The sequence below is a fragment of the Girardinichthys multiradiatus genome, chromosome 7 (assembly GCF_021462225.1).
Source record: "Girardinichthys multiradiatus isolate DD_20200921_A chromosome 7, DD_fGirMul_XY1, whole genome shotgun sequence".
Taxonomy (NCBI): Eukaryota; Metazoa; Chordata; class Actinopteri; order Cyprinodontiformes; family Goodeidae; genus Girardinichthys; species Girardinichthys multiradiatus.
In genome coordinates this window covers 28,302,480-28,324,779 of record NC_061800.1, presented here as the reverse complement: position 1 = coordinate 28,324,779, position 22,300 = coordinate 28,302,480, and the positions used below count along the sequence as shown (strand labels likewise).

General features: G+C 38.6%; 2 protein-coding genes across 4 annotated transcripts in view; one reads left to right on the top strand and one right to left on the bottom strand.

Annotated features, from left to right (window-relative positions):
• csrnp3 (cysteine-serine-rich nuclear protein 3) overlaps positions 1-1,366 on the bottom strand; it is a 41,186-nt gene extending 39,820 nt beyond the window's left edge. For 2 of the 3 annotated variants that reach the window (XM_047370351.1, XM_047370350.1), the window contains exon 1: positions 1,114-1,364. The gene's annotated coding sequence lies outside the window, so the exon portion shown is untranslated. Of the gene's footprint in view, positions 1-1,113 lie in introns of all 3 variants that reach the window. The other variant, XM_047370352.1, reaches the window with a different exon arrangement.
• Positions 1,367-7,219: 5,853 nt separating this feature from the next.
• Positions 7,220-22,300, top strand: part of xirp2b (xin actin binding repeat containing 2b) — a 51,507-nt gene continuing 36,426 nt past the window's right edge. The window contains exon 1 of the mRNA XM_047370344.1: positions 7,220-7,346. The gene's annotated coding sequence lies outside the window, so the exon portion shown is untranslated. The remainder of the gene's footprint in view (positions 7,347-22,300) is intronic.

The following is a 22,300-nucleotide window of genomic DNA, read 5'->3' as shown; positions in this document are numbered from 1 at the left end:
GATGCAATGCAGTAGAACAAGGTTGCCAAGGCGTTTTGCAGATAAACAGGTCTACAGCATAGCAGATCCTCTACCATACCTAACAACAGGCATAGGGTATTTTCAGACACACTTGTCTTTTGTTTTACATCAAACTTATCTGGAGCGCTCCCTACTGTAAAGCTAAATCCTAATCTCATCGGTTTGGCAAACTACGTTTACGTTTGATAGTAAGACAAAAGAGGTACTTCTTGATGATGCCTCACAAACAACCAGTTGACATGGAAATAGCATGTTATGGAAAATCTCTGCAGGAGTTTTATTTACAGTAAGCTTTCAAAGTTATTTTAAACCTCTCTTAGCATCCTCCTACTTGTTTACAGTGGCAAAATAATTTTAACAGCCTTGCGTGTCACAGTTGTAAGCTCATTAATTATTGCTCTCAATGTGAATATGGGTAAGTGGCTATTTTCTTGCAGCCATTTTCTTATTGATGAAGATCAGCACACTTCTACCATACTTAACAAGCCTGTTCTCTTATCTTTCCCATTTTGAAGATTATTTAAGAGAAATGGTCTTCTGTGTCATCACATTTGAGGTAAATTCACCTTAAATAGGTTGTTATAGGTTATTTTTTTTAGTCAAAACTTATTTTCTTAAAAATGTTATTCAGCTACATGAGATTTTCAAATCAATATCCCAAAATATTTTCTTGTGTAATTTATTTCTTACACAGGTTTACTGGGAGTGTCAACAAATGTAGCAGCATTTCTGATTTTTAGTACTTAATATACAATGTGAGCTCTAAAAACTATTCACAAACACACAGGAAGCTTTAAAATGCAAGATCAATTAGGGTCTGAATATAAATGGTTTGTCTGGTGGGTCAAAAATCTGAAATTTCAATGACCACAAAGTGACAGCTCAAGTGTGGTGCTTGGGATAGTTTAACAAATGAGCCACTCATGGATTGATCCCTGCAGCAGTAAAAAGTAACAAAGCAGCAGAAAAAACACATAAAATATTTGAAGCCGCAAGTAAAAGATGTGAAAGAAAAGATTCTGAGAAAGTCTAATTTATCTTTTATGAATATGTGTAAAAACAGGCCTATCACCGGTGATTGTTCATACTCACCATTCATTTCGTTATTATCAGTATCCTGCCTGACTCTCCATGGAGCTCTCAGAGGACTTCACAGTTTTTCTCCTCGAACATGATCCAGTTTTACCCGGCAGAAATTTTACATTAAAGAAAGCAGTGAACCCAGACCCGGTTTCCAGAACAGTATACTGGGCTGACCGATGCAGCTGTCGCATGCAGTAGTGCTTATACAGGCACTTCTTCCGGCTGCTCGGGGAACAATGGTGCAGCATCAGAATGACAGCTTCACGGACAACGTGACTCCTTCTGACCAATCAGCGACTTCAAACCAGGAACCAGCCGCAATAGAGAAGAGAGCTGCTGCTCGCTGGAGCCTCAACGCAAAAAACCGAACAATCACACGCAACATGCTAATAATCAGGTAGTACTCCTTAATTACACAAGGTCTGCAGGCAATTTGTAACAGGAATACACAAAAGCAGAATATTTATTTAGAGACTGCAACATATCGGTGTAATTAATGTGCTATACAACCGTTTTTTTCCCCTCTTTCTCCTGATGTATAAAACATTTATAACCTAAAATGAGCTCAAATCAAACCAACATTGATTTCTATGCACGCTGTACACGATTGAAAATGGAAGAAATTATGTATTGTTAGTTGGGAACATTATCACTGAAAAAAAGAAAAGTAAGCATAAATAAACTACTGCACGATTATAAGCCAATTTATCTCCTGTTTTTCCGGGACTGACAGACAACGGGAAGAAATGTTTTAAAACATAATAATACAACAACATTAATAATTATAATAATAGTAATGAAAGGAAGAACAATTAGTTAAGCAAACATTTTAAAATAAAAGTCTCGAAGCTTTTAAAGATAGGCACACTGTCATCTTGTGGTCAAAGCGTGAAACTACACAAATACTTAAGCACAAAAATTTAAAAAATCTCTTTCATTTTTTGGTAGGTCTTTAATTTAAGTAAATTAACTACTGTACAATTTAGCATGCCTAGTCTTCTGGGAAACATTTTTAATTCTTATATCATATCAATAAATTGTACATACAAAATGTAAACATAGGCCAATGTCTGTACAATACACGTGATAATCAAATGCTGGCATTTTTTCCATTAAATTACGCCACTAAAATGTTTTACACATGTCAAAGCTTTGGTTTTATGTGTTTATACATTTGCCCTTAGTTAACCACAGCACTCTTTAGCAAGCTTGATGTATAATCATCGTGCATTAATATAATTTACTGCTGTTTTCCAAAGTATGATTTTGACAGACTGTCAGTTTTCGTGTTCCTTTGTTCCATTGTTAGTTCAGATATGGTCATTTGGAGGCTTTTTGGCTCCTTTTGTAAACCTCAACTTTTGTAACTTTCTTCTTCCTGACTTAAAAAAAAAAGGAAAATCAGAGACTGAGGACATATTGGTGATTTGGGCTCATGCCTGGGAATGGTTAGGTTATGCAGGTTATTTTTTATGTTCTAACAGTACTTGCAGACATGCCAACAAGTCTTAAGTCTTAAAGCACCTCTTCCATGTTGTATAACAAATACTAGAAAAGCTCTGTTGCCGTGTGGATGATTCAAAGCTGAAGAGTATATGGACCCGTGTTAGTTGATAAATTGTAGGTAGTATATTTAAAATGGCCAGATCCTTTTGAGGATTTAATAAATAACTCAGTATTAAGTGCACAGGAAGCCACACCTACAGCAGCTAAATGAAATCCAACCATCGCTGATTTTAATTGCTACCACTGAACAAGCATATGGTACTGTCAGAGAAGTGGTAGTGAAAAATGGTGTATTGTCACTATTATCCGTAATGCAAGCTAACTAGACTCACTTCTCAACTTTCCTGTCAGCCTAGTATTTCTTTTACTCTCCCACTTACACATCTATCTGAATTATTCAGCAGGGCTCTGTTTTCATTTCCGCCCTTCACAAAATGAACAGTAGGTGCTGCTAATGTATTTGAGCTGAAAATCAGCTTTGGACTTGTGAAGAAGGACTACTTGACCCCTCAAGTAGTTCTTAATTAATCAACCTAATCACATAAGAATGGCATTCCTCCTCTGTGTTGTTTCAGCAGGCCTTCACTGCAGCAGGCTTTGATAGTTTATTATTGGGCTTCGCTGGATTTGGGCTTCACTTAGACCCAGTAATTGACTTCACCGTGAGAAAATTGAGAACTCACCTCTAAAAGACCACCTGGGTCATTTCTTCAGTGTTTGTCATTGTCTGTTGTGTAGAGTAATATTTAACTGAGTTTGTTTTGTCTAAACAGGTTCATCTTGCTGTTTTTGTCTTTCATTAAGTAATTAAACACATTTGGAAACCTTTGAAGGCTACACATATTTATAGGCTCTCATTGATATTCATTTTAGTCAAGGTCTTGAGTCAGGTAAAGGATTCAAAATGTTTTTTTTTTTTCTTTTCTATCATCTGAATGTTTGATAATATGCCAAAATCAGAATGTGAATAAGTTTTATTCACCATGTTTTGCACAAAAACAAGGAATTTGACTTTGGTTCTACTTTGTGGTCAGTGAAGACATTTTAAATATAAATATGTGAAAACATAAATAAAAATGTTTTTGTAATTATGTATATATAAATTGATTTTACAAAAGAAGAAGACATTGTTAAATTAGTCCAAATACACACGGTATTGATCTGGGCACTCTAACTGTTAAGTGTTCATCAGAGTGACAGCCTGGGGGAAGAAATTATCTCTGTGGCAGCTGATTTTTGCAAATAGTGTTCTGTAGCGCTGATCTGAAGATAAAACTCTAAACAGTTTATGTCCCGTATGTGTGAGGTCTGCGGTGATTTTAGCTTCCCTTTTCCTGACCCTAGACCTGTACAAGTCGTGGATGGAAGGAAGTTCAGCCCTGATGATCCTATCTGCAGACCCAATTGTTTGTTGTAGTTTGGACCTGTTCTGTTTTGAGGATGAGCCAAACCACACAGTGGTAGACGAGCACATGTCAGACTGAATAATGGCGGTGTAGAACATGACCAGCTGCTCCTGCGGAAACTTGTAATTCTTTAGCTACCTTGAGAAGTACAATCCCTGCTGGGCCTTCTTCTGATCAGTGTCTATGTGGGAGGACCACCTCAGGTCTCATGAAAGGATCATTCCTACGAACTGGAAGCGATCCACAGTAGTTATCCGCACTGTCCTGGATCAGAACAATGACAGTGGTGTCATCTGTAAACTTCGGGAGTTTCACAGACAGGTCCACTGAGATGCATTAATTTGTGTATAGAGAGGAGTGGGAGAGAACACACCCATGTGTATTGCCAGTGCTGATGGTTTTTGTGCGGGAGAAGGTGTTCGCCAGCCTCACCTGCTATTTCCAGTCAGTCAGGATACTGGTGATCCACTGGCAGGTGGAGGCCAGCACTATGAGCTGGGTGAGATTGTGGTGGAGGATGAAGTATAGTCCCAAATTGAGCGCATCATCTGCCGACCTGTTTGCCTGATAAGAAAACTGCAGGGGGTCCTGGAGGGGGCCTGTGATGTCCTTCAGATGCTTTAAAACCAGCCCTTTAAAGGATTTCATGATCACAGGCATCAGGGCGACAGGCCTGTATTCGAAACTTGTTAAAGATCTGAGTGAAGATGTGGGCCAGTTGGTCAGCGCAGGCCCTCAGGCATGAGGGAAAGATACTGTCCTTGAGCTTTTCTGGTCTTCTGAAACTGAAAGAGCATCAGAAGATTTACATCTTCCAGAGAAAATGCTTTTTTTCTTTGGCTTTTCTCAAAGATTTGGCTTTTCTATTTACAAAGGCTAATTTACTAAATTATTATAAACTCTTTGGTTGTCTGTTTGACATTCAAAGGTCCTTTATTACTGTTATCTTTGGCTGGTTTACCAGACTTTTTATCTTGCCATTCTCACTAGTGTTTGTTTTTGTCAGCTAAATTCTTCATTTTATAGTTGTTAGCACTGTTGCCTTGCAGCAAGAAGGTCCTGGGTTCGACTCCTGGCTGGGGGTCTTTCTGCATGGAGTTTGCATGTTGTCACCGTGCATGTGTAGGTTCTCACCGGGTACTCCGACTTCCTCCCACAGTCCAAAAACATGACTGTTAGGTTTATTGGTCTCTCTAAAAATTGCCCTTAGGTGTGAATGAGTGTGTGCATGGTTGTTTTTCCTGTATGTCTTTGTGTTGCCCTGCAAGGACTGGCGACCTGTCCAGGGTGTACCCTGCCTCCTGCCCATAGACTGCTGGAGATATGCACCATATCTGACTACATATTGTAATATCAGCTATTTCTCCAAACTGTAAATGTAAACTTTAACACAAATGTAAACACATTTTTGTAAATATTTTATTATTTCTTTTCATGGTACGACATTGATGATATGACACTTTTTTCAATGTAAAGTAGTCAGTGTACAGCTTGTTGCTGCCCGCTCTAAATAACTCACATAGCCATTAATGTCTAAACTGCTGGCAACAAAAGTGAGTACACCCCTAAGTGAAAATGTCCAAATTGGGCCCAAAGTGTAAATATTTTGTGTGGCCACCATTATTTTCCAGCACTGCCTTAACCCTCTTGGGCATGGAGTTCACCAGAGTTTCACAGGTTGCCACTGGAATCCTCTTTCACTCCTCCATGACGAGATCACGGAGCTGGTGGATGTTAGAGACTTTGTTCTTCTCCCCCTTCCATTTCAGGATGCCCCACAGATGCTCACAGATCTGGAGACATGCATGGCCAGTCCAGCACCTTTACCCTTGGTGGTCGTCCTGGAGGTGTTTTTCGGATTGTTATGTTGGAAATGTACCCTGTGACCCAGCACAGCCACACACAGTTTGTACTGTATAGAATGTCTACCATGGTGGTGGATGTGTGATGTTCTTGGGATGCTTTGCTTTTTCAGAACCTGCACAGCTCGTCATAAATGTTGAATTCCAGCGACCATTTTGTGACCTTTAGCTTAAGCACACAAAGAAACACTGAATGCTTTTGGAACAGCCTAGTCAAAGCCTGAACTTCAATCTGTTTCAGCTACTATGGCATAACTTTAAACAGACTGTTCATGTTTTTGAAAACCCTCTAATGTGGGTAAATGAAATTAATTTGCAAAGGGTGGCCTGAAATTCCTCCAGTAATGTAAAAGACTCTTTTATACTTGATGGCAGCTGTTGCCGCCAAGGGTGGGACAATCAGTTATTAGATTTAAGGCATATTTCATTTTTCACACATGACCAGATTGCTTTGAATGGCTTTTTACCTTAAATACATGAAATCATTTAAAGAATGCATTTTATAATAACTCGGGTTATCTTTGTTTGATTTTTTTTTTTTTTTGAGGATTTAAAATATTTAAGCGTGATGAAAAAAAAACATGAAAAAGTTTGTAAGGGGCTAAAAACATTTTCACACCACTGTAGATGGTTTTAAAAACATTGTGAAGGAACATTTTTAAAAGACCTGTCACATGAGTTCAGTTCAGTTTGGAAGTAAAAAAATTTCCTTCACTTTCCTCCCTTGGCAGTATTGCAGTGAAAATCAGATGTCATTGAAAAGTCCAGGTTTTACTGTGAAGGAAAGTGATCAGCTGTTGGTTGAAAGCACCAGTGTAATCTGAGGGCTTAGTGTGGACCGAGGACCAGGTTACATAGGGCATTCTGCTCTGGCCTTTTCTGAATTATGCATTCTTCTCCAGTGGATATCCAGTTTCCTTTATTCAACATGTCACAGTAGACAGATCTATTATGAATATTTTTTGTGTTCCCTGATATCTGCTGCATGTTTTCTTTTTCACCCTTTAAAAAATATGAAACCTGTTCAGGGAAAAATTATAATTTTTTACTTTTCCGTTTTTTTCTGAAATATTTTAATATGTGCACAACAAAATATGCTTGTTGGCGTGTATATCTGTTATTGCTAGCAGCAGAATCACAAACTGCGTCTCTGTTTAGGGGAGCTCTAGAGAGCTTTTGTGAACAACCTGCCAATTGTCTGCCTTTGTAGAGCTGCTGATAGAGGCCCCAAAAAAAAAAAGGAGAGCATTGTCGAGTGTGGTGACCTGTGTCCACTCCCTCCTGTAGTCTTTGGCGATACAATTGCACCACAATGGAAATTCAATCAAGAGATGGGACACGGTGAGTAGAAGCAGCACTCCTGTCCTTCTACGGCTCACCTGATAATCACTCAAAAGGGAAACTTTAAACACATCTGGATTAGAGAAGCTCCAGGATAGTTTGGAGGAAAGACTCACTTCCTCTCTCTGTAAGTACAGACACTGTTCTAGCTGGTACTGTATGCATAGATGAGTTAATGAATGTATCAACGGGTGATAGTGGTACAGGTTCAGTTCAGTTATGATCTTCGATAAACTGAAACCGTTCATGCATTTGGCTTTGAGATTTTTGCCCTCGGTAGGACAGGATTAACTACATCCATTTACACTAAGGTAATTTGACTTAAGCCAGATTTGTCTGCATTCATGAATCTGTTGAATAAGTCCTTTTTAAGACAGATTGGCAGAATAGTGACACGAGTCAGGCAGCCCAGAATAGTGGGACAGCTTTTAAAAATGAAATATTTCCTGTTTGTTGCTTCTTTTACTTGTTCTCTACTTTTCACATGTCATTCTTTCTAAAACATCTGCTGTTTTCCAAATCACTTCATCCTTACAGGCATTTTGCTTTACAGAGTCAGAGGTGTAAGGTTTGTGTTAGAGCTTCAGAGGCAACTTTACAAGGATGTAACTATTACTGTGTAATTCAAAACGTTTCAAGTAATTTATGCACAATTTATCAATAAATAACATCCATTGACTAATGATAAATCATCTAAGATGGATGATTAACAATGTTAAATCAAGGTGTAATCTAACTCCCGCTGAGATGTTTTAGATCAGTGGCTTAATGGCTGACATGATTTCCCTTTTTTTTGCCATAATGTTCCATGTTAAGACAGTGGGTAAAGCCAGCCTTGATTAATAACTCCCTGCTAGCTGCAGGCTGTTATGGAATGGACTCTGAATGCAGATGTGGGAACTGAGAAGGATTAGGGGTAGGAAGCCATACAGAAATTGAACTGCTGTATCAGTTAGTGAATCTTAAAAGGACCCGGCCTGCCTCTCTATAATCCAGCCCTGTGTATCAGCCCACCCCAAAGTGAAGGAGTTTTTAATCGTTTTCATGTTTTGGCAACACCAAAATTATGATTATGACACATTTTCTTACATCAACATGAGCTTGCAAAGTGTGAGTGCCTTCTCATTGTATACAGTTGTTTGTGGTCATTTTACACTGTGAGGTGAAAAATGACCACAATCAGTTCGATATAGATAATTTGACAGAGAAAGATAATGTGGAAGAGTGCCGAGATGCATGATCAGCAGTCTGTGTGAGCCAAACCTGTCATATTCTAATTGTGTAAGATGCTATTGAGATTGAATGGCAGGGTATTCATGACTACGATTACAAATGAGATTGTGCACAACACTAAATCCTCATCTGGTTTAAAAGAATGTACTGAAAAAATGTGTGTGAAATGGACCATGTAGACTATTAGTGCTCTGGACTGACATTTTCTAGATGGCACAGCTCATCTGACAGCAAGCAGCCTTTATCTCTCTATAATAAAGCAGAGAAATGAAACCAGATGAACACCACTGTGTGGCGTATATGAGCAGTGAATTATTTTTTATCGGCTGACAGGTTTTATGCATGGGGTTTATTTGCATTCTGATGGCAAATAACAGACACAAAAAGATTTATAGGCAGACTTCAGAGTTCTTAATAGAAAATATGCTTCTTGTTATTTATAAAACTGCCACGGCATGTGCTGTTAATATGTTAAAGTAAATATTAACCTTTTTCACAGTCACGGGGTTAATCTTTTGGTCCACAGATCAGCAACTGATCAACAAGTCTGCAAGAAATACAATAGACTTTCTGAAATATTCTATCAACATACAATGGGATAAAAAATGACTTTCCCTTACAGATTTCTTATGTTTTTGCTTTCCTGTCACACTTAAATGTTTTTGGTCAATTAACACATTTTAATATCAGACAAACGTGAAAAATACGTGTTCCCCCTTGTTAAATGACAAATTGTGATAAACCACATTTTTGGTACAATTTCACTACCAATGCCCAGGTCTAATTACTGCCAGACCTGTCAAATCAAAAAATCACTTTAATAGAGCCTGTGTGACAATATGAAGTAGGCTAAAAGATATCAAAAAGCAACATGTCATGCCCCAGTCAAAGGAAATTTAAGAATGGATGAGAAGCAAAGTCATGGACATCTATCAGGCTGGAAAGGGTTACAAAGCCCTTTCTGAAGCTTCTGGATTCCAGCAAACCAGAGTGATGATCACTATCCGCAAACATGTAATAGAAAAATTATCCAAAGCATAGAGGCAAGTACACATTTGAATGGTTAAGAAAAATTTGGGTTTTGGGGTGGCCTAGTCAAAGTCTTGACCAAAATCTGGTTCAGATGCTTTGGAGAGACCATAAACAGGTCTGTACTGAATAATTACAATTCTGCAAGGAAGAATAGACCAAATTTGCTCAACAGTGATGTAAAAGACTGATTGTCGATTATTAGATTTATAGATCATTTGGGGGCAAGTTGGTTTGGATAACTTTTTTCCTTTCATAAATGAAATCTTCATTTCAAAACTGCTTTTGTGTTTACTTACAGGGGTTTAACAATGAAACTGAAACACCTGTCATTTTAGTGTGGGAGGTTTCATGGCTAAATTGGACCAGCCTGGTAGCCAGTCTTCATTGATTGCACATTGCACCAGTAAGAGCAGAGTGTGAAGGTTCAATTAGCAGGGTAAGAGCACAGTTTTGCTCAAAATATTGAAATGCACACAACATTATGGGTGACATACCAGAGTTCAAAAGAGGACAAATTGTTGGTGCACGTTTTGCTGGCGCATCGGTGACCAAGACAGCAAGTCTTTGTGATGTATCAAGAGCCACGGTATCCAGGGTAATGTCAGCATACCACCAAGAAGGAGGAACCACATCCAACAGGATTAACTGTGGACGCAAGAGGAAGCTGTCTAAAAGGGATGTTTGGGTGCTAACCTGGATTGTATCCAAAAAACATAAAACCACGGCTGCCCAAATCACGGCAGAATTAAATGTGCACCTCAACTCTCCTGTTTCCACCAGAACTGTCCGTCGGGAGCTCCACAGGGTCAATATACACGGCGGGCTGCTATAGCCAAACTTTTGGTCACTCATGCCAATGCCAAACGTTGGTTTCAATGGTGCAAGGAGCACAAATCTTGGGCTGTGGACAATGTGAAACATGTATTGTTCTCTGATGAGTCCACCTTTACTGTTTTCCCCACATCCGGGAGAGTTACGGTGTGGAGAAGCCCCAAAGAAGCGTACCACCCAGACTGTTGCATGCCCAGAGTGAAGCATGGGGGTGGATCAGTGATGGTTTGGGCTGCCATATCATGGCATTCCCTTGGCCCAATACTTGTGTTAGATGGGTGCGTCACTGCCAAGGACTACCGAACCATTCTTGAGGACCATGTGCATCCAATGGTTCAAACATTGTATCCTGAAGGCGGTGCCGTGTATCAGGATGACAATGCACCAATAGACACAGCAAGACTGGTGAAAGATTGGTTTGATGAACATGAAAGTGAAGTTGAACATCTCCCATGGCCTGCACGTTCACCAGATCTGAATATTATTGAGCCACTTTGGGGTGTTTTGGAGGAGCGAGTCAGGAAACGTTTTCCTCCACCAGTATCACGTAGTGACCTGGCCACTATCCTGCAAGAAGAATGGCTTAAAATCCCTCTGACCACTGTGCACGACTTGTATATGTCATTCCCAAGACGAATTGACGCTGTATTGGCCGCAAAAGGAGGCCCTACACCATACTAATAAATAATTGTGGTCTAAAACCAGGTGTTTCAGTTTCATTGTCCAACAATGTATGTGGTCATTTTCTGGTATAAAAAAAATCATTTACAACATTTAAAACATGTAAAAATGACAAGGAGTGCCAAAACAGAAGAAATCTGTCAGACTTCTTCTGCAGTGTATCAGAGCACAGAATATGCAGCTGTCTGTTTGCATTTACAAAAGATTATACAAGGAAAGATAAAATATCTACCTGCAGTTAGTAGTGCTGCAGAAACTGTGTAATACAACTAGATTACTGGTATGTCTCTACAGAACATATATAAAAGACCCAGAATTTTGCTTGGCATTAGTATGTTCCTGAAAGAACTAATACTGCTCTAAAAATTAAGCAGATTTTAATATACAGCAAATCAATTACAAACTCCCTGCAGAGAACTCCGCTTTAACACACCCATCCCCAATGCCCACAACAAGATGAATTAATGAATGATAAATGCATTCTATTAAGTCCAAGCACTTCAGAAGTAACATGAATAAAATATTTATTACAACTCAAATTTTCCGACTCTCTTCTGAATCTCTCATGAACTCTAGTCTAGTTCAAGATGATGTGCTTTTTCACCACAAGACTCTCTTACTGCGGCAAAGATTAATTAATGGTGATGTTTTTTGCATAATGGGCTCTTCTGTTAAGCAAACAATTCTAGTTGGCATAAATCACCAGGAAATCAGATAATTGATGTAGGTAGATACATCTGACTGAGTCTCCTGCAGTTACTGCAGTTCAGTTGCAAAATTTCCACTTTCAGTGAAATGCTGCTTCCATGTCTCTTTAGCTCACTTATATTATATAGCACCAAGTTTCAAAAATCAGTTTGAATATATTTTTGAGATTATAGTGTTTCAGTTTAACCTGCTTAATGAAGTGGTTTTATGATGTCTGGAAATGCGAACCAAGCCACTGCCTAGGGCCCCCTAAACCATCAGTGGCCTCCCATAAATGCTTGGATTTTAACACAGACCATAGATCTAAATGTTTCTTTAGTTTATTCAGAAGGAGGATACAATTAAGTTTGATTTAAACAATGATTAAATTAAAGGATCTAAATGGTTTAAAATAAAAATATTCAAGATTTAGGTTGTGGTTCTTTAGGTGCTGCCTAAGGTTTTTTATTTCAACGATGAACTATTATTAAAGTTGCAGTGTTTGGATCCACAATATTTGATTTTATTCATTACCTCAATCACAAAAAAGCAAATCAGGAAAAGCAGCCACAATTTATGAATTTCAACACTGTGGGCTGTATAGGCAGAAATGTAACATTTAATGATTATTTGTATTTTTGATTTTTATTTATTAAATGTTTCAGTCTGTTTCTCACTAATGATTTACTTGGTTGAAAATTAGTTTTGTGCTTATGCTAGACAGTTCTAATCAATACCAAAGTCTCAGACTGGTTCAACATGTAAAAAGTAGTCGCAAATAAGTATTTATTTTGGAGTTTGTACAGCCAAACAAGCTAAGCCAATTAAAGTTAACTACAGAGCAATAAAAAAAAGATTATTAGCTGCACAGTTAAGAGCACTGTTGCCTTGGAGTCAGAAGAGTCTGGGTTCAAATCCCGGCATTGGGTCTTTCTAAATGGAGTTTGCATGTTTTTGCTCTGGGTTCTCTTCAGGTATTCTGGTCTTTTCCCACAGTCCAAAGATATGACTTTTAGGTTAACTGATCTAACTATGTGTATGCATGGTTGACACCAGCCCCCACACAATCCTGCAAAAATAAGTAATTTAGAGGAATGGGTGGAAAGAAGAGATTATTCTTGACTTCTGTCACACTATTTGGGTTCTGGCTACTTATGTGGGGGATATTCAAAAGTGCTTTTAAACAAATCGGTCAAAACTTTAAGAAATCAATTGATTTTCATCATCAAGAACATGGTAAGTATAGGAAATAATGATTTTTTTTATCTCCTTTACTACTCAATTTAATTCAGTTTATTCATATAGCGCCAACTTACAACACATGTTGTCTTAAGGCACTTTACAAAGTCAGCTAAATCTGATCACACAGATTTCAATTATTAGCATACAAGAGTAATAGGGCTCTTTGTCACAGTATCTGTATACCTCAGGGAAACGGGAACATATGGGATGGTTCCTAGACATTCTTAGCAACTTAAAAGTAAAATACAAATGGAATAAATTTTTTTGATTACCTTAATGGTAAATGGCCTGCATTTGTATAGCGCTTTATTAAGTCCAAGGATCCCAAAATGCTTCACACTACAATCAGTCATGCACCCATTCATACATGGAGAGTGGTAAACTACAATATAGTCTGCCCTGGGGCATACTGATAGAAGTAAGCTGCCATACAATCGGTGCCACCGAGACCTCTGACCACCATCAATAGGCAAGGGGGTGAAGTGTCTTCAGTTTCTGAGAAGGACTGTGCAGGGGTTGGATCTGGCAACCAACCAGTTACAGGACGAATCCCTACCACTGTCGCCACCGTAGCCCCACAATGTTAAAGTTAATTATATATTAAAATTTATAATTTCTTAAGATTTTTAGACTCATTAGACCACCAATAAGTGTGACACTGATATTGTTAAAGCACTTGCGCCTGCTTTCTGCCCCCCCCCCCCCCCCCCCCCCCTAATTAAAATTTGTTATTTTTCCAAGTCTTTCAGTTAGACACTGCAATAAGAGTTGGCATTTTTGCCATGGATGCCAATAAATTGAGAAGGTACGTTAGGTGTATCTCTTATAAGGTGCTTAAGGACAGGAAAAGGTTTTTGCTGCAGTTTCATCCACATTTGTCCTTTTCCCTCCATACTTCAATCGAGTGACCATCTTACTGTTTGGCAGATTTGTGGTTAGGGTTAAGTTGAACACACTTCACATTTCATTGATAGCAATCTAGGTCACTCTTCTTTGAGTCATGCTGCCTCGTCTTTTGTCACTTGAGACAGTTATTTTTAGGTGCTTTTTGAATTTTAGTCTTGGCTGTTGGTGCCAAGATTGGGTGTCAGGCATGAAGATGTCATAGGACTAGCAGGGGCTAAATTTATGCCTTGTTGCCATGAATGTTGGTGATGCTTTTTTGTAAACTTATTGTGTTATTGTTTCAGCAGCTTATTAGTATCATTGTCCTTGAATAGCTTCTGAATATCTGTGGAAGCAGCAGCTTGAATGAAGTAATAACATTGTCTGGCTGGATTTCTTAGAAGTGCTAGTGATGATCTTTCAGCTGGTTTTCTGATTCCACCTACAGGTCCTTCTCAAAATATTAGCATATTGTGATAAAGTTAATTATTTTCCATAATGTAATGATGAAAATTTAACATTCATATATTTTAGATTCATTGCACACTAACTGAAATATTTCAGGTCTTTTATTGTCTTAATACGGATGATTGTGGCATACAGCTCATGAAAACCCAAAATTCCTATCTCACAAAATTAGCATATTTCATCCGACCAATAAAAGAAAAGTGTTTTTAATACAAAAAACGTCAACCTTCAAATAATCATGTACAGTTATGCACTCAATACTTGGTCGGGAATCCTTTTGCAGAAATGACTGCTTCAATGCGGCGTGGCATGGAGGCAATCAGCCTGTGGCACTGCTGAGGTCTTATGGAGGCCCAGGATGCTTCGATAGCGGCCTTTAGCTCATCCATAGTGTTGGTTCTTGAGTCTCTCAACGTTCTCTTCACAATATCCCACAGATTCTCTATGGGGTTCAGGTCAGGAGAGTTGGCAGGCCAATTGAACACAGTGATACCATGGTCAGTAAACCATTTACCAGTGGTTTTGGCACTGTGAGCAGGTGCCAGGTCGTGCTGAAAAATTAAATCTTCATCTCCATAAAGCTTTTCAGCAGATGGAAGCATGAAGTGCTCCAAAATCTCCTGATAGCTAGCTGCATTGACCCTGCCCTTGATAAAACACAGTGGACCAACACCAGCAGCTGACACGGCACCCCAGACCATCACTGACTGTGGGTACTTGACACTGGACTTCTGGCATTTTGGCATTTCCTTCTCCCCAGTCTTCCTCCAGACTCTGGCACCTTGATTTCCGAATGACATGCAGAATTTGCTTTCATCCGAAAAAAGTACTTTGGACCACTGAGCAACAGTCCAGTGCTGCTTCTCTGTAGCCCAGGTCTGGGGAATGCGGCACCTGTAGCCCATTTACTGCACACGCCTGTGCATGGTGGTTCTGGATGTTTCTACTCCAGACTCAGTCCACTGCTTCCGCAGGTCCCCCAAGGTCTGGAATCGGCCCTTCTCCACAATCTTCCTCAGGGTCCGGTCACCTCTTCTCGTTGTGCAGCGTTTTCTGCCACACTTTTTCCTTCCCACAGACTTCCCACTGAGGTGCCTTGATACAGCACTCTGGGAACAGCCTATTCGTTCAGAAATTTCTTTCTGTGTCTTACCCTCTTGCTTGAGGGTGTCAATAGTGGCCTTCTGGACAGCAGTCAGGTCGGCAGTCTTACCCATGATTGGGGTTTTGAGTGATGAACCAGGCTGGGAGTTTTAAAGGCCTCAGGAATCTTTTGCAGGTGTTTAGAGTTAACTCGTTGATTCAGATGATTAGGTTCATAGCTCGTTTAGAGACCCTTTTAATGATATGCTAATTTTGTGAGATAGGAATTTTGGGTTTTCATGAGCTGTATGCCAAAATCATCCGTATTAAGACAATAAAAGACCTGAAATATTTCAGTTAGTGTGCAATGAATCTAAAATATATGAATGTTAAATTTTCATCATTACATTATGGAAAATAATGAACTTTATCACAATATGCTAATATTTTGAGAAGGACCTGTAGATCAGTTTGCTACCTAAAGTTCTTGGGGGTTATTTTACAAAAACCTGACACTGTAACTGACCGACAGCAGTGATGGGAGGCATAAAGAAGTAATGTACAGTTACCACAGTCCCACATCGTAGAAAATGCATGCCTGTCAGGCCATCTCCTTCTGGGCCTTAATTCCAGAAAGTTTGGTTGTCATATTTGGTTTAACAGTTTTTTTTAAAGGTTCAGACTGACCAAACTGGGATGGGATGTATGAAGCAGAATTTGCCTTTATTATTGTTATATTTTAATCCTACAGGGTCAAAAAATGTAAATGACTTTTACTTTAGACATTGTCTTGCTAGAGTATTATACCCCTTAAACTTTTCCAGATTTTGTGATGTCACAGTCACAAGCCTTAATATGTCGTTTTGAGGTTTCATGGCATACACGACATACATTGTAAAGGTACATAAAGTAGACAATATTTGTGAGTTGGAAGATAAAGTTTTCCTTTTTTATTTTCTCAAACAAAAACCTGCAAAGTGCGACATCCAGATGTATTCTGGCCAGCTGAAGCTCAGTCATGTAGGATAGTGTATTTTTGTAGTTATACCACAGATTCTCAATTTTATTTAGGTCTGGACTTGAACCATTTTAAGATATAAATGTGGTTGATCAAAACCATTCCATTGTAGCTTTTACTGTATGTTTGGGGTTAATGAATCTCCACTTAAGTCTGAAGTCTGAAGTGTTTTGCAACCTGTTACCAGCTTTTCTGTCCCTACAAAAAAAAAAGCATCCCCACATCATAATGCTACCACCACCTTGTATCACTATGTGGTGGTGTGTTCTAGATGAAGTGCAGTGTTAGTTTTCCTTCACATAAGGCATTTTGCATAAAGACAAAAATATTTATTTTTGATCTCACCAGAGCCCCTTCTTCACATGTCTGTTGTGTCCACATGGCATGTTGCAAACTGCAAACAGTTGAGATGCTTTTAAGTCTTCCTTTTAATATTCGAATCATCTTCTCAATTTTCCATAAAGGTCAGATCTGTGGAGAGTGTTTTGTTAGGTTTGTGCCAGGGCTGCGCAGCATCAGGAAAACAGCCAACAACAACATTGTTGTTTAACGTTGTAATGATGATGATGATGATGATGATATTGGTTGTGATTAACTCACAATTTCCAGACTAATCTCACTGTTTTCCATTATAATGATGTTCCCATTACTTTCGGTCTTTTAAAACTGCCAAAACTGTGTGGGCATCAAGGGCTGTGAGAGTCCATTAAACTGCCTAAATATATATTATTTGCATGGAGAGCATAAATGCATGTCACTGATGCAACATCCTACCAAATATGGCATTGAAACAATTCTTTGTGATATTGTGCAATATTGCACAAACTGATATTGTGATAATGTCTATGATTTGATGTATTGTTGATAGTTTTGAATGGCACTGTACATATTTGCAGTTAAATACTCCCGCATCTTAATGTAGCATTTTTACCTTATGAAAAGGAGCCACTGAACTGACATCTCATTGCTCTAATTATGCAGACATGTTGAACTATTGTAAATTCCTGGATGATTTTCAGTTATATGTTAACTCACAGCAGGGGGGAGGGCCAAGCCTTTTCCTGGAAGTCTCATGCACTGCATATGTGAGTTTAGCTGTTATTTTTGTAGACTACTGTATATGTTAATTAGGCAACATGAAAAAGTTTTTACAAACAAAAAAAACTTTTTGCTAATACCATACCATACCAACTTTATTTATAAAGCACTTTAAACACCCACAGGACCAAAGTGCTATACACAATCATAAAATACAATACAGTCATAAAGTAGAGAAGGTGACATATAAAAGCTGTAATAAAATAATTAAAACAAAGTCAAACATCTCAGATTGTGCCAAAAGCTAAAGAAAAGAGATGGGTCTTAAGAAGTGATTTAAAAACAGCAAGTGAAGAGGCCTGTCTTATGCCCAAAGGAAGGTCATTCCATAGCTTTGGAGCTGCCACAGAAAAAGCACGGTTCCCTCTGAGCCTGCGCTTTGTCTTTGGCAACCTCAGAAACAACTGGTCAGCCGATCTGAGGGAACGGAAGGGTGTGTAATGATGTAACAGCTCACACAAATATGGAGGGGCAAGGCCATTAAGAGCTCTAAAAGCAATTAAAAGGATTTTAAAATGAATCCTAAAATGAACTGGCAACCAGTGTAAAGCTAAAACAGGGGAAATATGGTCAAATTTCTGAGTACCTGATAAAAGACGTGCAGCAGCATCTTGTACCCTCTGAAGCTGGGAAATGCACGAATCACCAGCTCCTACATAAAGTGCATTACAGTAGTCTAGCCGCGTGGTCACAAATGCATGAATAAGAGTTTCAAAGTGCTGTCTAGAAAGAATGGGTTTTACTTTGGTTAGCTGCCTTAAGTGAAAAAAGCTGGATTTTACAACAGCTCTAATGTGAGCTTCATGCTTAAGACCAGCATCCATCTTGACCCCTAAATTTGTAATGACCGGCTTGACATACTTGGCCAAGGAGCCAGCATTGGTCAGGGAAACTTCACTGGAGCTGTCAAAAAACATTACCTCTGTCTTATCTTCATTAAGTTTTAAGAAGTTTAGTGCCATCCAGGCCTTCAAATCTTCCAGACATAAAAACAGAGACTGAAGAGAGGTGGAGTCTGTGTTCTTTAGCGGTACATAAATCTGTGTGTCATCTGCATAGCAATGAAAAGCAATCCCATATTTCCTAAGAATAGAGCCAAGAGGAAGGAGGTATGACAAGTGAAAAACCTCTAAAATATTTTGTTGAATGAGATATTCCATCAGTTGATTATAGACTACTTTCTCAAGAATTTTTGAAAGGAAAGGTAGTTTAGAGATAGGTCTGTAGTTCGCCAGAACAGTAAGATCCAAAGTTGGTTTCTCAATTAGAAGCTGGACAACTGCATGTTTATAATTGTCAGGAAGAACACCTGAAGACACCCGCTATTTACAAGGGCAAGGACTGAAGGACCTATAGTCAGAAAAAACATTGTTGAATAATCTAGGTGGAATAGCATCATCCGGAGAACCAGTTGGCCTTAAATGACTAACTACCTCCTGCAAAGATTGCCAGGTCACACATTCAAAGCTGTGGAAAACAGTAGAATAAGGCACAAAAACTGAAGGGTCATAGACAGAGGGTATGATTTGTAACATATATATATATATATACACTTTATATATACTATATATATACTATATATACTAATATCTGACTTGTGCAGTAAAGCTAAGTAAAAGAACATGACACATTAAATATTTAGTTTTCCAGATATGTTATTGGGGTTGTATCACAAACAGGAAGTGGACATACCTGCAAAACTGAAATTATCAATTTGTTTTGTCATTACATCACTGGAAGGCAAACATCATGCTCCTTTTCTCTGATTTGTGCTCTCGCTTTCCTTTCTCTTTCACCATTTTTAAAGGTCCTACTCAATTCATTCATAAGTCCAACATGGATAATGTCCTTTTGATTTGTTGTCACACACAAGACCCAACAAGGATTTTTACCAGTGTGGGAACTCCCACTGTGAATGCTGGAAATTTTTTAAATCACAGCAGTCTCTTAACTTTTTCTGAAACCAACCCTGAGCTTTAAATGCCACTTGTTCCTCATTCCCATTATGAAAAAACATCATTCTTCACAAACCTTAAATCGATGTTCAAAAACAAAACACACATTCATATAGTGTTTACACCCTCACACCAAATACACAGTGCTCAGAAAGTGGCTGCGCCCGACTGACAGTCTGGAAAAATGCTTTTGTTCTGAGTGGTGGGAACCCTGACAGCTAGCAGGAGGGGAGACATTTGCCTCAGTGCGTCAAAGACTGCAGTCCAAGTCAAAATGTTCATTTTACCAACCTTCCAGTGATTTTAGTGTTGTTTATTGACTGTAGGAAGATGTTGGTTTGTATATAAGAAAGTCTTGGTAACACAATTTAAAAGCTTGCCTGTGTAATTTCATCAACATTTTTACAGCCAAATAAAAAGCTGCATATTTGTAGTTAGAGGAAATAATTTTTTGCACCCCTGAAATGCAAGTACGATACTTATTGATGTACAAAATCTGAGGGGAAGATGCGCAATGTAAAATTAAGGAAATTTTATCTACGTTAGAAATGGGTGGAATTAATATGGATCAGATATGAATCAAATGGGACAAACAGAAACAAAAACTTTCATTGAAAGATTTCAGAACCAAGAATGAGCCCCATATTGTTTACACACATTGTTAATCTACGATGAAAAATTCTTCAGTGGGCGGTGTGCAAGAGAGACCCATTAAGTGAGAAAGTATATCTAAAACCTTTAGTGTATGTTTCCCCCAACACACACAAAACAACACCACCATGAAACAAAGTGTTTGGTTCAGGAATTTATTGACAGTTCAGAGGGAGCAGCCATAGAGTAGCTTCCCATAATCAGACTACCTGCATCAGGTCAAATGGGAGGAAGATCCTGCTGAATCTGTGGAGCACAAATATGCAATATGCAACATAAAACTAACTTCACCACGGTCAAAAGTCTGCAGTTTTGCGCTTTAAATCCAGACATGTCTCTACAATCATCTCTTTATTTACATGACTATTTAAATTGTAGATTCTCACCAAAGGCAACAAATCTGTGAATGAACACTCACAGACATATGTAGTAAACAAAAAGTGTGAAATTACTCTAAACGTTTTTAGATTTCAGATTCTTCAAAATAACTACCCTTTGCTTTGATAACTGCTTTGCTCTCGCCATGAGCTTCATGAGGTGGTCATCTGAAATAGTTTTCCAAAGAGTCTTGAAAGAACTTCCCAGAGGTTCATTGAGAGACGGCCAAAGGTTAATATTTCAATGATCACAGTAAAGGGTGGCTACTTTAAGGAATCTAAACTATAAAACATAATTAAAGTTCTTTTACAATTTTTCATGTGCTACACAATTACAGATGTGTTCATTCACGGCCTTGATGCCTTCAGTGAGAATCTACGTACAATGTAAATAGTCATAAACATAAAGAAAATGAGAAATGAGAAAGGCGTTCTAAAACGCTTGACCGGTAGTATGGGCATTTAAACAGCTAATTCTATGTGTAATGAACAGATTTAAGTAGTTATTACATACAGTGCCCTGTCTACGTATTACTGAGGAAGCTCATGTGTCCTTTATTTTTTCTTTCTGCTTTCAGGCATGGATATGAATTGTAAATAGTAAAATTATATTTCAGTTTTATCCGTTCCAGCCATTGTGTTCCTTAATATTATTGTAGTTGCTCTTGAGTTTGATTAACTTTTCCCTGCACTTCCTCTTGGAAAACCTTCTCATTTCTCCTGGTCCCATGCCCATTCAGAGAACAGCAGTATGTTCACGTCAAATGTAGTCCCAAATCAGCCCCGATCGTACCTGCTCAAGAGCAGGTATGACAAAAGCCATACAGAAAAAAACAGTAATGTAAATGCTCTCAAAGCTGAGTGGAGTGGAGCCAGGCTAAATAGAGTCATTGGAAAAGGGGCAACAGATGCTGTTACAGGATTTGAATTGTGCTATCCATATATATATATATATATATAATTATTTCTTCTCTCTTCAAATTCAGAACTTTACATTCTGGAAAAACCCAAAATAGATGTTGATGTCATGGATTTATAAACTTCTAATAGGTTTATTCCCACCATTTCAGTAAAATGGAGGCCAACACATCAAACACACTGATTACTTTTGTTACATCATGTAAAATAAAAAAGAATTCTTGCACGATCTCAGGAAGAGATGTCTGGTCCATCCCTGGATACACCAACTAGAAGCCTGAATATGCCATGCTCATCTGGTGAAGCAATTATGTGCTACAATGTCGAGCCATTACACTGTTCAGGAAGGTGATAGGCTCTGTGTCTCAGAGATGAACATGTTCAAATCAACCCCGATACAAAAGTAAAAAACCTTTTGAAGATGCTGGCTGATGCTGGCCAGATAGTTTCATTATCCAGAGTCAAATCAGTGCTGTGCTGACATGGTAATTTCTCCAAAAGCTACATAAAAAGCCAGATCAAAGCTTGGAAATATACACAGGGACAAAGACCTTGATTTTCATGCTCTATGATTTGATGAAAATAAAATTAAAGCCATTGTCATTGTCACAACCGGACGAAAAATAGGGAAGCTTATAAGCCTAAGACCATTGTGTAAGCTGTAAAGCAGAGGTCTCAAACTCAATTCACCTGGGGGCCGCTGGAGGCACAGTCTGGGTGAGGTTGGGCCGCATAAGGGATTCCATAAAAAACATTGTTAAAAAATATCCTCAAATGTCATCAACAGGTTAATGGTTTCTCCAATACAGGAACTGTCCTTAACACATGAATGGAACATTGAATAAAGATCATGAACAGTTACTCAGAACATGGCTTCTCCAGCTTACTCCTTACTGCCAGAGACTTGACAACGCTTCCTCTC